Source organism: Lepidochelys olivacea (assembly GCF_965140295.1).
Source record: "Lepidochelys olivacea isolate rLepOli2 genome assembly, chromosome: 1".
NCBI classification, from domain to species: Eukaryota; Metazoa; Chordata; order Testudines; family Cheloniidae; genus Lepidochelys; species Lepidochelys olivacea.
In genome coordinates this window covers 290,559,582-290,578,765 of record NC_140411.1, presented here as the reverse complement: position 1 = coordinate 290,578,765, position 19,184 = coordinate 290,559,582, and positions in this window count along the sequence as shown.

Genomic DNA, 19,184 nt, shown 5'->3' with positions numbered 1-19,184 from the left:
CTAAATCATCCCAACTAAATCAGCCTTCATGTGTTATGTTTAAATGGGACTCTTTTATGTTTGACTGTTCCTCACTAGCTCCCACCTGTACTTTACCAACTTTTTTCTGTCCTCTTTACTGAGATATGGAATTCCCCCTTTAATAAATTCATCCCTAAGGGATGATTCTGCTCAAACCATGTGGTCCTCTGCACTTCTTGGCTTTCCCCTGCCCTTAGTTTAAAAAAGCATTTTGTTTTGTTTATAGACTGCCTTTGCCCTACAAACTGATTTAGCAGATTCAGTTATTTGAATCACCAGCTAGCAAACAGTTGCAGAGAGTTTTTGCTTGAAACAGATGAAGGGCCAGAGCCTGCAAATGCTTATGCATGTGAGTAGCTTTACTCATGTGAGTAGTAGTTTACTCACATGAACTACCTACAAGAGTAATGTCACTCATATGTCAGTATTTGCAGGCTTAGGAACTGATCAAAAGCTCAATGAAGGCAATAGAAATACTCCCATTGATTCCAATGGGCTTTGGATCACGCCCTCAGCTCTTTGCAACACAGTTATTAGCTAAGCAGGCAGAGTTATGATATCAGTGAGGTTTATAACGAAAAGAGCAGCTCAGCCTTCACTCCAGTGGTGATGCTGTATGCTGCTGAAATAAAAGGATGCAGCACATCCCCTTTTAACAGTGCAAGTGTCATTGCTCTGTTGAGCGCTAGCAGCATGTGACCAAGCTGCTGCTGAGATCTTGCCTCTAAATTCTATCAAATGTGAAGTCGGATGCTAAGAGCTTCAAGGAAATAGTAGGAACTTTGCCCTTTTCTATACGTAAAACTTTATTTTATTATATTAGTCATTAGTCTCCATATTCAGGTTACAAATGATCCCAGGAAAATCTTTTTTTTAATCTGTGAACAATAAGCAAAACTAAACAAAAAGGTGAAAAATACTCAGGAGGCAGCACTGTTAGCAGGATTCAAAGAGGGAACTATAAATAAATCTGTGACCTTGCGATCATATCGATGCATATTTTCAATAGAAAAGGCTGATGATATATTTGGTCAGAAAGCTTGCCTTCTGTTTCCATCAGCCACCATAGGAGTGGAAGGGTTTTTTTATTTCCAGCTGTAAGCCAACATCTGTAATGAAGTGGATCCTTGAAGGGGACTTTCAAAGGAAAAATAGCAGACTTTTGCTCTTTATGATTTATGAAAATGACCTTTAAAGGCATTTTTGGGGAAGGGGGTTAGGGTTCTTCCCCCCCTTCTCCTTCCTTCTGACATCAGTAATTCATGTCTTGTCTGACTTAGGTGATTTTATGGATGACTGGAGAACTGGTATATATATCAAATCACAAGTACTATGGAAGTGAAACCTGAGTAACAGAGAAGATATGATTTTTACCTAAACTTTTAAAAACTTTTAGGGGTTTGAGTGAGGTGGGGAAGAGGGGTTGGAGAAATACTAAGAATTCAACACCCCTGCTCCTCCTGCTTAAGCACAAAGAGAACTCCCAATACATAATTCTAAGTCAACCAAGGCATCTCCCAACAAAACCAGTGAAGAACCAGATTTGGCATTCCTGATGTTTCGAAGGTGAAAAACGATCAGTAAAATTTACCTTTTTTAACAAAAGAGCTTTCATTCTGTATACAGCTTGAAGAACAAAATGAAAAGGGCATGAACACACTTTTTTCCTTTGCAAATAATTTTTCAGGCTCTGGCCCCAGTTCTCCAGAGAATCTAGCCCAATAATTATATCTCATGTCCTTTCAGAGTGTAACCCTTGCCTTACTTATCCTCTCCCCACACCCTTTGCTAATTGCCATCTGTCATAAACTTACAGCTAACGGTAACATAAAAACCCTCCTTTACCTGTCAGGGGTTAAAAAGCTCAAATAACCTGGTTGGCACCTGACCAAAAGGACCAATAAGGGAAGAAGATCCTTTCAAATCTGTGAGGGGAAGGTTTTGTTTGTGCTCTCTTTGTTGTGCTCTCTTGGGACAGAGAGAGGGACCAGGCAGGAAAAAAATCTCTCCTAAAACCCTACCTGAAATAAGCATCTAAAATTACAAAAATTGTAAGTAAAGCAAGGAAATGCATTAGATTATCTTTTGGTTTAGCTTGTGAATTTTCCCAATGCTAAGAGGGAGGTTTATTCCTGTGTTTTGTAACTTTAAAGTTTTGCCTAAAGGGAAACCCTCTGTGTTTTGAATCTTATTACCCTGTAAAATTACCTTCCATCCTGATTTTACAGAGGTGCTTCTACTTTTTTCTTTATAATAAAGTTCTCTTCTTTTAAGAACCTGATTGGTTTTTAGTGTCCTAAAACCCCAAGGGTCTGGTATGTGCTCACCTTGTTTACCTATTTGGTTGGTATATTATTCCCAAACCTCCCCAGGAAAGAGGGTGAAGGGGCTTGGGGGGATATTTTGGGGAAACAGGAACTCCAGGTGGTCCTTTTCCTGAATCTTTATCTGACTCACTTGGTGGTGGCAGCAGTAACATCCAAGGACAAGGAAGAATTTGTGCCTTGGGGAAGTTTTTAACCTAAGCTGGTAGAAATAAGCTTAGGGGGGTCTTTCATGCGAGTCTCCACATCTGTATCCCAGAGTTCAAAGTGGGGAGGGAACCCTGGCAGCATCCCCTGCTATGTTATGTCTAATTTAGTTTGCAAGCACATCAGGGAAAGAAATTGCTTGGTTTTATTTGTCTGTAAAGCACCATGCATACTTATGGTACTGGATAAGCAATAATAATGTTCCCTGGCCTATAGAAAACTATAGAAAACAATACCACATCTAATGCCAAGCCCTGAATGTGGTCTGCAGTTTTGGCACCAGCTACTGTACTTCATATAGCATCAAATCTCATGCAGAGAGAGAGATTGAGTTCTCCCACAGACCAAACCCATTGGCCTTGGAAAACAGTTTCCTGCCTAAGCTGTGGGAAGCTTTAAAGCACAAAGCACACAGCACTGATATGTTAGTGTTATAGAATATATACCATAATGCAATGGTATCTCAGCCGGCTATACCACTCTATGTTTTTTATAAATTCTTATGTGGCTGATTCAGATCTCCTACATTCTTATTACTGTGTTCTTATTTTGAAAGGGATGTGGTACTCCCCTCCCTAATCAGCTTCTACTTGACTTGCCCTTGTCTCATGTATTTATTCATTCAGCACCCCGAATAGCACAGTGATGTAATAAATAAATATACTTTGAAATCACCATGATACAAGGCTTCAGTCCAACAAAGCACTTAAACATCTGGGTGACCTTATGCATGAGAGTAGTCCCATTGGTTTCAATACAACTACTCGAATTCTTATTGTTATGCATGTACTTAAGTGCTTTGCTGTATTAGGGCCCAAAACTTGGGTTATTTCCATTAAACCAAGAAACTCTTTTACACAGAAGACTGACCCAAGAACATCAAGTTTGAAGTCAGATCTTAGAACCAAGTTTAGGGCTGATTCTGTTCCTATTGAATCCAATAGGATTCTGCTTTTGTTAAAGTCAATGGCAAAATTCTCAGCAGGGTCACAAAGAAGTAACTGGTTTCAGAGTAGCAGCCGTGTTAGTCTGTATTCTCAAAAAGAAAAGGTGCCACAAGTACTCCTTTTCTTCTTTTAAAGTAACTATTTCATATAAAAATACCTTGCTTATGTTGCTTACAGACTGTATCTGTAGTAGCAAAGTGTTACATTGATCTTAAACATGTTACTTTTGTACAAAAATTTTGACACTGAGGATGAGACTCTCTTGTGTACAAAATATGCCTGTAAACAATTATATTCAATGTCATGATAAATGCAACTGACCTTTTCTTTTAATTTGTACCATTTAACTTGCACTGTCAACTCAGCAATGATTACAACTGTCGAAGGAATCAACAAATAATGTAAAACACTGAACTTCGGAATTTCTGTTTGATTGGACACTGTCGTTTTCCTGCAGCTTTCCTTGCATTTTTTCATGATTTTGTGGATTGTTTTTAAATGATTTTATCATAATTAATATGTTGGAAGATTATCCTCTGGAGGCAAACAATGGAATTAACAAATAAAATGCCATTCATCATGCTGGTGAAATCTCCTGGAATTGGTTGTGAGTTATAGCTGCTGTATGTTCTTGACGTGAGCACTTTTTGTGCTGGTCAGTGGTTGTCAAGAAACTGAAAATCATCAGTCTAAAGAAGAGGTTAATTAAATTTTAGTCTTGTAAAGATGAATGAGTATGAGGGGAAAAGATGCAATACCACACAGTGGAAAATGCCCCAGCAACATTTAACTATGATGTAAAGCTAACAGTGATTCAGATGCTGTTTGAATAGCGCTTGGTAGAGCTCCTTCAGGAGACATATGTAAGAGTGGGGGCAGGGGAACCAAAGGGGAAATTGAAAAGGAGTTTCAGATTTCTTCCCAAACCTCAGAGCCTAGCTCAGGATAGTCTGCTAGGTTTTATTGCTTTGTTCACACATACAAATTAGCACTGGAGATCCTTAAAGCTAGGGGTTTTTTTAAATCTTTTGCGCCTGGTGCTGATGAAAGAAAACATTCTATCTTAGAATATGCAATTACTTAGTTCCACTCAAATTCAAGATGTGTGAAAAGATGGGGATACTTTAATCACAGGGAATTTCCTATTAGACCATTTGAAAAGAGTACTCCTAAAAGCAGTGCCCTAATCTGGTGCCCCTGGACAGAGGAATAAAACATACACTAGTTTTACAGTAATACAATAGCTATGTTCCTACCGTATGACTAATTTTAAATTACTTCCATGACTGTTTCTGTCATCAAATATTGACTTTAGGAGCACAGAGTAACCAGTCAATAGAACAAAAGCGAACTAAGGCACTTAACAAGAAGAAAGGACATGTGCTTTCAATTATACATTTTTATTAATAATTATTTAGGCAATTAATTATAAAAACAATCCTTTAACTATAAATCAATCATCAAAATGATCTGTTTTACATTTAGACTTTATTGCAAATAAAATCTTTTGACTCCTTTTGTTCGCATGACAAATATAGATTAAGACCCTGATCCCTGCATGTGAATATCTTTATTCACAGGAATGGCTCAATTGAACTCAGTTGGGCTACTCATGTGAGTGAAGTTAGGTGCATAAAGCCCCAACCCTGCATGTAAGTATTTTGTTGAATTGGGGCCTTATTGCATCAAATCTTATGCACATGAGTAAAATTACTCACATTTACACTTGTTTGCAGGGTCTGTCCCTTTATCACTGAGTCTGCATTAGACAAAGTCAACAGTAGATCCTGTTAATATGCTATTAAATCTCAGATATTCACAGGCTTGTTTTAAGCATGGTGACAGATTGGATTTCTGTATCTTAGTATAATCACGCTGTAAGTATAACATATACATCCACCATTAAAACTTTATCTAATACCTTTCAACACTCCTGAGACCAACAGCAATTAAATTTGCTTTAAAAATACGTCTTCAGGTTATTCACCAAGTAAAAAAATACTTGCAGTTGTTACTTGCCACATTTGTATAGTAATGTAACAATAGATAAAAACTATATATGTGTCCTAGAGTGGAAATCATAGAATCATAGAAAGGTAGGATTGCAAGGGACTTTGAGAGGTCATCTAGTCCAGCACCCTGAGCTGAAACAGGACCCAGTATACCTAGTCTATACTAAACAGCTGTTTGCCTAACCTGTTTTTAAAAACCTCCAGTGATAAGGATTCCACAACCGCCTTTGGAAGCCTATTCCAGTGCTTTAACAAAATGTCCCCTTTGACTTAGACACACCCAGACAGATATGAAGAAAGTTACTACATAAATGGTCTAATTGTGCTTGATTTGAGCTTTCCAACTCAGCATGTGGGAAAATTATAACCAGGGCTGGTTGAAAAAAAGTTCCATCAAACCTATTTGACAAAAAATTGGGGGGTTTTGGATAACCCTTGTGTTTTCAAAAAGTTTCTGCTTTCCATGGAAAATTTCTTCTTTTTGTTGAAAAATCAAAAGCTTTTGACTGAAAACATTTTTGTAATTTTTTTTCATTTTTCTCTAAATTTTCTGACCAGCTATAATCATAACAATTTAATGCTAGTACAAACTCATTTTATCTTTCTACCATATTAATAATACTCTGAGGAAGAGCATCTTAGAGGTACAAGTGTGATAACTGAAAATGCACATTTATCTGCTTCTCCCCCACACACCTAGACAAAACTTGCACTCAGTACTGTGAATTTTTCTTTTTATAATAAAACAGTGTTTCCTGAAATCAGGATTCAAAAGAGATTTTTTTCACCACTTCACTGTCTGTCTGTCCATCTTAGGGTTTTAGACTTCTACACATCATCTGGCATCTGGGTATCTTTCATGTAAAATTGATTAGCAATATCTAAGTTCCTAGTAGACATCATGGGGTCTTTAACCCCTCTGCCTTTTGGGGATATAAAAATTCTGTTCTCTTCTTCTCATGGAGGAGATTAAACAGGACTCTTTAGTTTTAATGTAAGCATTAAGGAGATACAAATCCAAAAATTCCATAGCATAGTTTCAGTTAAAACCTCTAATCTGAATCCTGATCCTACAACTGGATCTATGCCCATGCAGAGCCCCAGTAAGTCCAAAATTATTTCTAGAAGCCTGAAAGTCAGTGAAGAGCCATTGTGCTAAATGTAACCATTTTCCATGGTGTGAATTTAACTTTTTTAAGCTGGAAGAAATTATTTAGTTTAACAAATGTTCTCCTACAGTGCACATTTAGCTTTACCTCAGGTGACCACCTACTCTGTACATACAGAGTGAAGCTGAAGTTTTGGGGGCCAGCGTATGGCAAGGACTTGTGAATGATAATTATCTTTTGCAAGTGAAAAACTGTATTCTACATCAGGTCTCAGTGGGGTTTAATGCTGTTAGAGCATACCAGGTATGTTTTGATCCGTATGGAGTAACACACAGCTTTCATTTCACACTAATAACATCCCCATATCTGGAATACATACCAGTCCAGAGGCTACTAATTAAAGGATAGAATTAACCAAACACAGTTCAGTACAAAACATATGAAACTTATTAAAACTTAAAGTGACTGCTGGTTCTCAATATAAGCAAGAGTATTGTGGAATGTTATTTAAGCACATTTTACTTCAGCATATTAAAAATTTCCTGCATCTGCCAATTCAACACATAACATTTTAATGTTTCATGTAAAAACAACAGTGAACTTTTAAAGAATAATGATTGGTCCTGCACAGCATAAAAATAAATTCACTTTGCAGTGTTACCATAATTTTATGTTGTTTTGGTCTCAAAGAAATTTTTAGAACATTCACATTTAAAAAGCATAGCAGCAAAACTGAGCCACCTTTTGTTTATTTATTTAAGATACCAACAAAATGTTTGGGGCCAGTCTGTACAAACGCTACTCAAGTGAGCAGTAGCTAAATAAAGCTAATGGGATTACACATGTGAGTAAACACAATCTGGCCCTTTTATAATAACAGCACATCACCTACAAGCAAGATTACCCTTTGAAATGGAGGAAGCCATTTAAGCTGTTAGCTTCTTCTTTTTCTAATTCAATATATAAACCAATACTGAGGTATGATGTAAATACAGTGGAATTTATGTGACCATTAGTTATTCTTATTTACATTTTAAAAGTATCCCCACATTAAGTCCCAACAACATTATCTATGATCTTTGAAACAGATGCTCTTGGTGCAGATACAATATCTCAGTTGGCAGAGCCTCTTTTCCTCAGTTTTGAGTGTCTCAAACCTGCTACAGCTGTACAATGAGCTTGATGTCTTCATAGGTGACTTATTGAACTCATTAGTCCTAATGCTGCTGTGATGAGATGGCATGTAAACTTACTTTTTAATTACATCTATTTAGCTATGTGAATAGAATCCAGTAATAAGACTAATTAATTAATGTAATTTACAAATGTATGAGGACTGAGCATTTCAAATGGGCAAGGACCAGTTTATCAAATCGTCCCATTTCCAGAATTAGATAACAGGATTCTGGAAGTGACAACTTCAAAGTTAGTAGAAGAATTTAAAATCCAATAAGGAATCATTGTGGCCATAAGGGCATTTTCTTTAAAACTGATTAAGAATTCAGTAAAAAAGAAAGTAAAAGGTAAAACTAGTAATAAGGGCATTGGAAAAATTGGCACTTCACAGACCCATCAGTTACTTAATCTTGACTTAAGGTCCTATAGTTCCCAATTAATAGATGATTAGAGCTGAAACCACTGACCACAGAAGTCAGTGTTACTGTACTATGTGTGCTCTGGTCCACCTGCAACACAAACCCCTCTCCATTCAGTCTCCTGTTTTCTGTCAGGCTGTAACCTTATAAAGATATCACAGCACCTGGCACAACAGGGTCATGGTCCAGGACTAGGGGAGTTGCCACCTTTCTAATTGCTGGTAACCGGACTCCCTCCCCCTGCTCCCTACCCTGCCTCTTACCCCAAAGCCCCACCCCCATTGCTCACTTCTCTACCACCGTCCCTCCACTACTTGCTAGATCGTCTCCCCCTCCCTCCTCCCTGAGCTGGGCTACCTCTGCTCCAGGGCTGGGATGGGAGCTGCTGCAGCCTGACAAGGAGCCTGTCTGCAGGTAGGAGGTAGCCCCAGCTGAGCAGGGGCTGGCATGAGTTAATGACCCAGTACCTTCCCGACCTCGTGTTAACTGGACTCTTGGTGTCCAGTCAGTCTATCTGATTGGACACACTCAGGTCTCCTTTTCAACTGGAATTTCTGGTAAAAAAAAAGGCACTTGGTAACCCTAACTGGCACCCAGACACAGAAGCCAAAACCAGACTGTCTCGGTAAAACACAGATGGGTATCAACCCTAGCTTCTAGGCACTGTGGCAATACAAATAATAAAGTAATACTAACTTTGAACGTGGTTGAACATGTGGTGGGGGGGGGGTCACATATTAGATCCAGGTTACCAGAGCTGGCTTTTGGAGCTCCTCAGTACAGAAATCTTAGCTGTGAACTTCAGGGTTAATCTTAGCTTGCTTTTTTGTTTTGTTTTGTTTCTAGTAATTGCTAGCCCTTTTCCTGGTAAAGGTGGAATTGAGGCTGCATTGTAAAGTGACATAATGCAATCACTGGTATTCCAAAGTTCCTAAAAATTATTTCCCCTAAAGACCATCATTTATTATTAATGAAACATTATTAATTATTAATAATTATTTATTATCATTGTGGTTATTGATGTTATTATTATTATCATCATCATCCACTGAATATCTATCCATGGCTGGTCTTTGGGGCTTGGGAAAACCACAGTCACAATCACCATTTTAGGGAGCACATCACTTCATGTGTGGCACTTGGGGTGGGGGTGGGGATGTAGAACAGCATTGCCAGTCACAAACTGACACCACTAGGGCTTCTTCAAGCACCCTCCCAGCTGGCTGGCTGGCTGCAGTTGAGATGGCTCCCCTGATGAGCAACCAATGTGACCTGTGCCTACAAGAAGAGGCAGTTGAATAGCATGAGAGGCAGTGTGGCCCACTACCTGGGATAAGCATGGGACTAAGACCAGAGGCCCCTGGCCCTCTAATCCTGGCTTAACAATGAGTCCTGTGGCCTAACTGTCATTTATTATTTGTGGTGGAAGTGTAGTAGTGGAACAGAAATGAGTGCAGTGTGTGTGGGTGGGTGTGAACACTGAGAGGGGGAGTGAACATTTATTTCACTGATCTGCCCAAAAATACTATGGCTGGCAGTGTATGTCAGACAAATAGCACACAGATGACAGATAAGCCATATAACCAAATAGTACATGGTCTAAATCCAGTGTTCCCAAATAGCAGTACATTTCATCCACAGAAATTATCTCAAGTTATCCCTGGCTTGTAATATGCTTGTAAAAGAAACGAACAGTAGCACATTTTAAATTCTGGCACCGCAATGGGTGGTTTTCTAGAGTTCAGTTCTGCAGGTTTTGCCTTATAAATTAGTGTTTCTGTATGTACTTTCAAAAGTTTTAATAGGGATTAGGAGAGAAATGAGTTGTTTTTTCTTCCCCTTTATCAGCAAGGAAAGCAGCTGGAATACCAAGTACTCTACTGTTACATTTTCCTCCTGTAACACTCTTCAGCTCAGGAAACTGATTCCTGGAGGTCAGATATTGATAATGAAACATGAGAGACTTGTCAAGTTCTTTACAATAAAATAACAGCCATCTTTACCTGGACTGAGCTCCATGAAGGTCTTTCCATTTAAGCTATCTTTGATTTACTGAAAAATTATAAGTGTTGTGCCTGTGTTTAATGTGTTTTCTGGATGGCTACTATAACAAAGACATTGGGTGAATGGTTACTATACCAATAAGAAATACAATAAAAATGTTTTATGCAATAGAATTTCTAAACATTACAACACTAGGCAAACTACAAGGTAAGGTAACTGTGGATTATTACCTTTCACTCACCACTTCTCTCTCTGCCAAGTATTTCTAAATGTCATGTAAATATAATTCATATGTTTCACAGATTGTGAACAACTTTTCCTAAACCTTTGACCACCATACACAATGGCACCCAAGCTGAACATAATTTTAATTCAAACAAGACTGCAGGCATCTACAGTTCCTTTTGTACTGCAGGTATAATGTCAAAATGTATAGATACTGGAGTGTACGTGATTCCTGTGCAGACACAAAAAAAACCCAAACAATGTAACGGTCAAGTACACTAAAGACAATGTAAAATAAAGTTCAGCTGGACAGAGTCGACTATCCTTTTTGTTGATGCAGCTTGCACGCATAAAAATGAATTGTGGGTGCAAATCTGAGTACCTTTGTCTCTGACTGATTTGCAGTCTCAATCAGTTAGCTAAAGGTAAACTACTTGGTTTTGGCCCTGCAATACAACTATGGGTGCAAAAATGTGGGCACAAGTTTTGTGACTGCAAACTGCATCCACAAAAGGGAGACCATCCAGCTGAAACTTCACTTCATAATATATCCTATCTTATATCTTCTGCGAAGAAAGGCCCATGGTTTTATTTTAGATGATTTAGGACACAGCTTCCCCAAAGACCCCAAAACTGCAAGCTGCTTGAGGCAGGGCCATTTACTGTATGACCCCAATCCTGCAAAGACTTAGACATGTGTTTATCTTAACTACTGTGCAAAGTTCCATTAAGCATCCCTGTAAATCTGGAGGATTGGGGCCCAAGTTTGTACAGTGCCTACCACAATGGGGCCCCAAAACATTCAAGACTTCTAGGTGATACAATAACAATTAAAAATAATATAGAAATTGGATCCACACAGGCAGACCTCTGCCTATATAGAGCTTCCAAAACCTTCCACTTCTAAAGTGAATTTCATGTTACTGAGTTTTCAAAGATCTGCACTTTGAACCAGAACCTGCACTGCAAATATATAAAACTATTTCTGTCATAAATCCTTTCCCTAAAAGTATTTGGACTTTACTCTTTAACACTTGCTGCTGTTTTACACATGTTAAAATGTTTTACAATAACTAGCACTAGATTTCGCTGTAACTAGGAACTCAGCTGGCATGGCAATTAGCTCAGAATAAAAACCTAGAGAGAGACCATGTAATGCTCAGGCAATTAAAAAGGGGATCAAAGACAAAGAACAACTTGGACAATGCAACTGTGAATTCTTAAGTTGGCTTCAATGTAACTATTACATGTCTCTTTTTGAAGCTGCCTTACAATAGCAGATACTGTGAATCTCTGTACAATTTGCTAACATTTTAAAAAATGAAATGAAAATTACTTAATTACTTTTGAAAATCTTTCTCCAAAAATATTTACAATTTTTTGACCAGCTGTACAGCAGAGTCAGTCTATTCCATGTAAACGACATACCAGCTCATGTGTGGGGTTCATATGCCTGTTCTGGGCTGGCCAAAGGCATCCTAGGCTGGATCTTCTGCTGCTGTAAATCAGAAAAACTCCAATGAAGCTACACCAGTTTCCACCAGCTGAAGATCTGACCTTTAGCTTTTCCTCCGTATTTTGCCTATTTTTTATCACAGGCTGGGAGGTCTATGATCATCTGACCATGCTCCCATTGCATTCCCGTACAGGGTAGTTGAGGATGCCTTTCATGTGCCATTATACCTCCCAAATAAAAATTAATCCCTATTTTTATGGCCAGGTTCCAATACCTTTACTCAGGGCTTTCGTATTTTACTCTATAAACAGTTGTTCTTTCTTCAATGGAACTATTCCTGGATTAACAAGCTACTCACTATGAGCAAGGCTGGCAGAATCTGGCTGTAGTGAATAAAGTCCTGTCTTCTTTCCACATGGGGAAAAACAGGCTGTGCTCTTTTACCATAGACCATGCTGTATAAATCTACACTTCTGTAAAACTCTTATTTAAGACGACTCAAATTCCATAACACAAAACATTCAGACAATTATTCAGGGTTTCCACCAAAGCCCTACAGGGTGGTGGCCCACCACAATTTCATTTTTTACCCCTACACATTTCCTTCCTGGGAAGCCTACACCCACCATTAACTTCATCTACAATAACGCCAACAGAAACAAAGTTGTCTTTTAAAAGAAAAAAAACCCACACATTTAAGCTTCTACCACAGAAACCTCCTGATGGCTCGATTTTCATTCTTCCTTAAAAATCCTGTGTATAACTCCTGATTTGTACAAAGGTGAAAAATATTGAGCTTTAACTACAACATACAGAGAATGTAGAGCCGGCGCCATCACTGTAAATTTCAGTGGTTTCTGTCCTTATTGTTTTTTTCAAGAAACTGTACACAAGCTAAGTAGTATTAAACTCAGCAGCCTTTGCTAGACTGCAGAAATTGTGGATGGAGCTGAGCAATAATCCATTGTCCCTAGCAACTAGTGAAAATTGAAAGAGACAGTTCCAATCCGGTTTCATGTGGGAAGGAGCGTAGGAGTAGTATCAGGGTGTGAGTGGTGTACCCAGAGGCTGAGTGTTACTAATGTGTACTTAGAAATTCTAATAAAGCTGAGTCACAGGTTATTCAGCACTTTCCTCCTTTATGATCTCTAGAGATTCCTATGACTAATGCAACAGTCACTGACTTGGCAGCAAAACGGTCTAAATGCCTCACAGCATACAACCCATTGAACAATCACAAACGTTTCAAAGAAGCCAGGCAATGATTTAATTCTGCCTACCTCCTTACCCAGAATCACTCGCAGTTTATGACGGATATAAAAAGAATAAAGAACAAACTATGTATTGTTTAGGCTTACACTGGGTTCTGTTTTGAATTTTAAAGAAATTCCAGCTTCTACTCAAACAAGAAACACTTAACTGACTGCAGGAAAAACAAATATATTGCAGTTACAAATATAAAAACTGTATTTGGTCACCTTCAATGGATGCACTTTCTGCAGAAAGGAATTACTATTATAATCCAAACACACTCCACTTGTGGAGAATTAAATAGGCGTTCATGTGTTTTACCTCGTATGCAGTTTGCAGCTCAGCAGTTAAAATCCAGAGTCTCTTTCTCCTTGATTTGTTGTTTGTGCTCCATTCCAATCCTTCATGCACTTACATATGTGTGTAACTTTGCAAGCCCCATTGGCTTCAAAGACATGCCCCTGTGTAGACATTTGTAGATTTGTGCTTTTGAATAGGGAGGAAAAGATACATGAAAATTAATCTATTTATTGAGGTACTGAGATTGTCCCCATTACTATAACATCTGAACGCCTCACAATCATTAATGTATTTACCTTCAGAACAACCTTGTCAGGTAGAGAAGTACCACTTTGTACAGACTTGGACCTGAGATAAAGAGGGTGAGATCCACGAAGGTACTTATGCACCTAAACTCCAGACTTAGGTGCCTTAGTCTGGGGTTTAGATACCTAAGTCCCAATTTTGGCTCTATTGCAAGGCACAAAACTCCCATCAAACCATATAGGTGCCTAAACTCACGCGGCACCTAAGTTTTTCAGGTTAAAAATTCCCTTGGCACCTGTGTTCCTGGGCAGGTGCACTGCTGTCTCCTCTAGGTGTCCAGAAATCTATCTTCCATATAAGCCCCGGAGTGATTCACGAGCCAGAGGAAGACAGGCCTTCATCAATCTAAGTTGCATGCAGGGCTGATCCAATCGGTGTGTTCATGGTTGCCTACTGGCTTGGGTCCCCATTCAGAATCCAGCTGGAGAAGGTGCTCACCTTATAACTTTTATCCCAGTGGTTAGAGCACTCACACAGGATGTGGGAGATCCAGGTTCAATTCCTTCCTCTCTGCCAGAGGGGAAGAAGTGATTTAAACAGGGGTGCCCACATCTCTCTAACCACTGAGCCATGGGATAATCTGACATGAGGGTGGGGATTTTCCTTCAACGTCTTCTAGTGAAGCTCATAGATAAATAATGAAAGAATGACTGGAGCAGCAAGACTGGAACCATGGTCTCCCAACTCCCGGGCTACAGAGTCATTCCCATTCCCACTTTCTCTTTGGCCAAGTGACTACCCCAGTGTGGATAGATAGTTAAACAGCCAACCACTGAGCTCATGAGCAATCTTCATTCTTTCTCTAGCGCAACTAATATTTAATAATTAAATTAGTTAACTGGAACACCTTCAACAGTAGAGACTGAGGGAGCCCCCTCACAACAGAATATCCTATAGCCCTTGGTTAGAACACTCAGCTGAGAGGTGGCAGATTCCTCTTCAAATCTGTTCTCCTCAGCAGGCAGACCAGGGGCTTACACGGGTGGTTTCCTATGTCCCAGCTGAATACCCTAACCACTTGGCTAAAGATTACAACAGCTTGTCTCCTTGGGCTGTTTGATGTGGTATTAGGTGGTCTCTGAGAATACCTACCTGATTGGGGCTAGATGCCAGACAGGTGGAGGAGTAGCTATCTTTTGTGGATTGCTCTAGGTCTTAGTCAGGAAATGAGTATCTAGTCACCTAGAGCGAGGTAGCACTGCATATGCCGAGAGGCCATAGGTGCTGGAACTAGGGGTGCTGGGAGTACAGGAGCACCCCCTGGCGTTAAGTGGTTTCCATTATATACAGGGTTTATAGTTTGGTTCAATGGCTCTCAGCACCCCCACTGAACAAATTGTTCCAGCACCCCTGCCAGAGGCAGAAACATAGGTACCTAGGGAACTCTTATAGCAAAAATTTAGGTGCAAGAGTGAGTTTAGATGCCTACAGGGTTTAGATGGCAGCTAATCAGCAATTTTGTGGATCGCAGTGGTGCCTAAAAAGATGACTTAAGCAGCTAAGTACCTTTGCGGATCTGAGCCTAAGCAATTTGCCCAAGGTTACAAAGGCAGTGTGTGGTAGAACCAGGACTTGAACTCAGTTCTTCTGAATTTCAGGCCAGCCTCTTAATCACCAGCCTGTTCTTAATGGCCATTTTGAATGCCACGGTGTTTGAGTGCATCAAGAGGGTTTCAAACTTCCAGTCTACTCAGTATTTTTTACATCCTTATTCCCATTGAATTGTACCTTTTTTCTCAAATATTCCCACTGAAGATAATGGGCCTATTTGTGGAATAGAGTTACTCAAAGAAATAAGAGTATCAGAATCTAGCCTTGAGAGACCAGGACACAGGCAGTGTTAAAGAAATTCGTGAGTCAGTTTACCACTTCCCTCATGCTAAACCTTATGTCACGCTAATTGCTAATAGTACACAAACACCACTAAATTTTCATATGTCCAAAAGAAAGTGCTAACCATAAATGCCAACACATTAAATAAAAAACACAGTAGAACCTTTAGTGTACACTTTGATAATCCTCCCTCATAATTCACACACCTAAAAGTGCAACCTCTCCCCACTTCTCAGCACAAATTAAATAGCAGAGAACTATACTGCGGTCTCATATTACTAAGACTGACTATTACTTTTACATAATACACTTTTGACTAGGGCTGTCAAGCGATTAAAAAAATTAATCACGATTAATTGCACAATTTAAAAAAATCATGTTTAGTCATGCAATTAATCACACTGTTTAACAATAATAAAATACCATTTATTTAAATATTTTTGGATGTTTTTTACATTCTCAAATATATTGATTTCAATTACAACACTGAATACAAAGTGTACAGTGCTCACTTTATATTTATTTTTGATTACAAGTATTTGCACCGTAAAAAAACAAAAGAAATTGTGTTTTTCAATTCACCTAATACAAGTACTGAAGTGCAATCTCTTTATCATGAAAGTTGAACTTATAAATGTAGAATTATATACAAAAAATAACTGCATTCAAAAATAAAACAATGCAAAATTTTAGAGCCTGCAAGTCCACTCAGTCCTACTTCTTGTTCAGCCAGTCATTCAGACAAACAAGTTTGTTTACATTTGCAGGAGATAATGCTGCCTGCTTCTTGTTTACAATATCACCTGAAAGTGAGAACAGGTGTTCTCATGGCACTGTTGTAGCTGGCATCACAAGATATTTACCAGCCAGATGTGCTAAAGATTCATATGTCCCTTCATGCTTCAACCACCATTACAGGGGACATGCATCCATGCCAATGACAGGTTCTGCTCGATAACAATCCAAAGCAGTGCAGACCGATTCATGTTCATTTTCATTATCTAAGTTAGATGCCACCAGCAGAAGGCTGATTTTCTTTTTTGGTGGTTTGGGTTCTGTAGTTTCCACATTGGAGTGTTGCTCTTTTAAGTTTTCTGAAAGCATGCTCCATACCTTGTCCCTCTCAAATTTTGGAAGGCACTTCAGATTCTTAAACCTTAGGTCGAGAGCTGTAGCTATCTTTAGAAATCTCACATTGGTACCTTCTTTGCATTTTGTGAAATCTGCAGGGAAAGTGTTCTTAAAATAAACATGTGCTGGGTCATCATCCGAGACTGCTATAACATGAAATATATGGCAGAATGCAGGTAAAACAGAGCAGGGGACATCCCCATTTTTTTAATGAGCATCATCAGCATGGAAGCATGTCCTCTGGAATGGTGGGTGAAGCATGAAGAGTCATACAAATGTTTAGTATATCTCGCACAAATAAATATCTTGCAATGTCAGCTACAAAAGTGCCATGTGAATGCCTGGTCTCACTTTCTGGTGACGTAAATAAGAAGAGGGAAACATTATCTCCTATAAAGGTAAACAAACTTGTTTGTCTTAGCAATTGGCTGAACAAGAAGTAGGTCTGAGTGGACTTGTAGGCTCTGAAGTTTTACATTGTTTTGATTTTGAGTGCAGTTATGTAACAAAAAAAAAATCTACATTTGTAAGTTGTACTGTCATGGCAAAGATATTGCACTACAGTACTTGTGTGAGGTGAATTGAAAAATACTATTTCTTTTGTTTATCATTTTTACAGTGCAAATATTTGAAATAAAAAATAATATATGCTGATTTCAATTACAACACAGAATACAATATATATCAAAATGTAGAAAAACATTCAAAATATTTAATACATTTCAGTTGGTATTCTATTGTTTAACAGTGCGATTAAAACTGCGATTAATCGTGATTAATTTTTTTAATCACAATTCATTTTTTTTGAGTTAATCGTGTAAGTTAACTATGATTAATCACCAGCCCTACTTTAGACCCTTTACTAGTACACTATGAAATATGATAAACACTCATTGCTAATCTATACATGTCAAATAGGTAAACAAAGTAAAAAAAATTGTGTTTGTTTATTCATTAGTTCACAAAGTTCAGCAATCTGCAATGAGTCATTACTGCAAATTAGACAAATTATAATCAAATGTTATCCAATCTAATACTTTAGCCTAACTTCTTAATGAGGTTGCAGTTGTCTATGACTGCTCCACCAAAGACAAAAATAATGTAAGATATTACACAGTTTAGAAATGCTTTTAAAACAGTTATAGTGATTTACTTTGTTGTTTAAGATAAAGTATTTACAGAAAAGTGCAATATTTTACAACAACACATCTGGTACCTCTAATTAAATTGTGTGAAAAAAGCCATCCTTTTGCTTTCATTATTCAATCACAGAAATACAGCCACTGGGAAGTACAAAAGTATTCTTCACGCTCAAAGCCGAACATGAATGGTTATGACAGGTAACTGCAAAAATCAGTTTCTGTGAATAAGGGTTTTTCTTTTCCATTTATGGTTCAGTTGCGACTGACTTACAATAACCATAATGGCCCTGATTCAGCAAAGCACTTAAACATGTGCTTTATTCTGCTGAAGAGGAATAGACTAAGGCCTGAGTTTAAGCACTTCAATGAATCAGGATCAATGAGACTAAGGAAATAAATGCTCTTAATCTTGGTGAAGGTGCATTATTTTGTTAATATGCATTTCTTTTAAAGATTATCTGCAGACTGATTCCTCTCGCTGACACTAGTGGAACTCTTCAAATCCTGATTTACTGTGAGTGTAAGGGAGGGGAGAATCAGGCCCATAAAAAGAAGTAAACTCCAGTTGCACTAAAAAATATGGCTAATAACATTGACCCTGATTTAGGAAAGCACTTTAGCATGTGCTTAAGTTTATCCTTATACAGAAAAACATATAAGCACATGTTTAACTTAGGCATATGTGTAAAATTAATCACATGCTTAAAGACTTTCCCAAAAAGGGATGTTTTCCTCCATCAGGTCCATTATTCAGAGTAACTTTCATCTGCTTTAATGTGATTATTCTACATATATTCTGAAATGAGTTTTCTGTTTAGTTAAGCAAACTTTTTTTTTAAAGAGTTGAAATGTATTTAAAAATAGCTGGCAAAGGAATCATAGACTCAACTTGCTAGGACATATTTCCACTAAATGCAAACAAATAACTCTTTAAAATATACTGTCTGTTTTCAAGTTGGAACTGGATGTTCCATTTCATGTGATGATTCAGTTATAACTCACAAAACATACCAATACACTCAGACTTTGTTTTGAAATAAAAGTGGTCTCTAAGCCATGTCAGTAATTTTTAATATAGTGCTTATAACTTTTTTCTTCCTCTTTTTTTTCTAAACACTTTGTGTATGTCCACACTGCAAGCCAGGGGTGTGATGCCCAGCTCATGTACACATACTTGCGCCAGCTCTCATCTGAGCAAACATACTAAAAGCAGTAGCGAAGCCATGGTAGCGCGGGCAGCACAGGCTAACTTCTCCGAGTATGTAACCACAGGGTCCAGGCGGGCTGGTTTTCAAAGTGGCTAGCCCATGCTGCTGCTGCT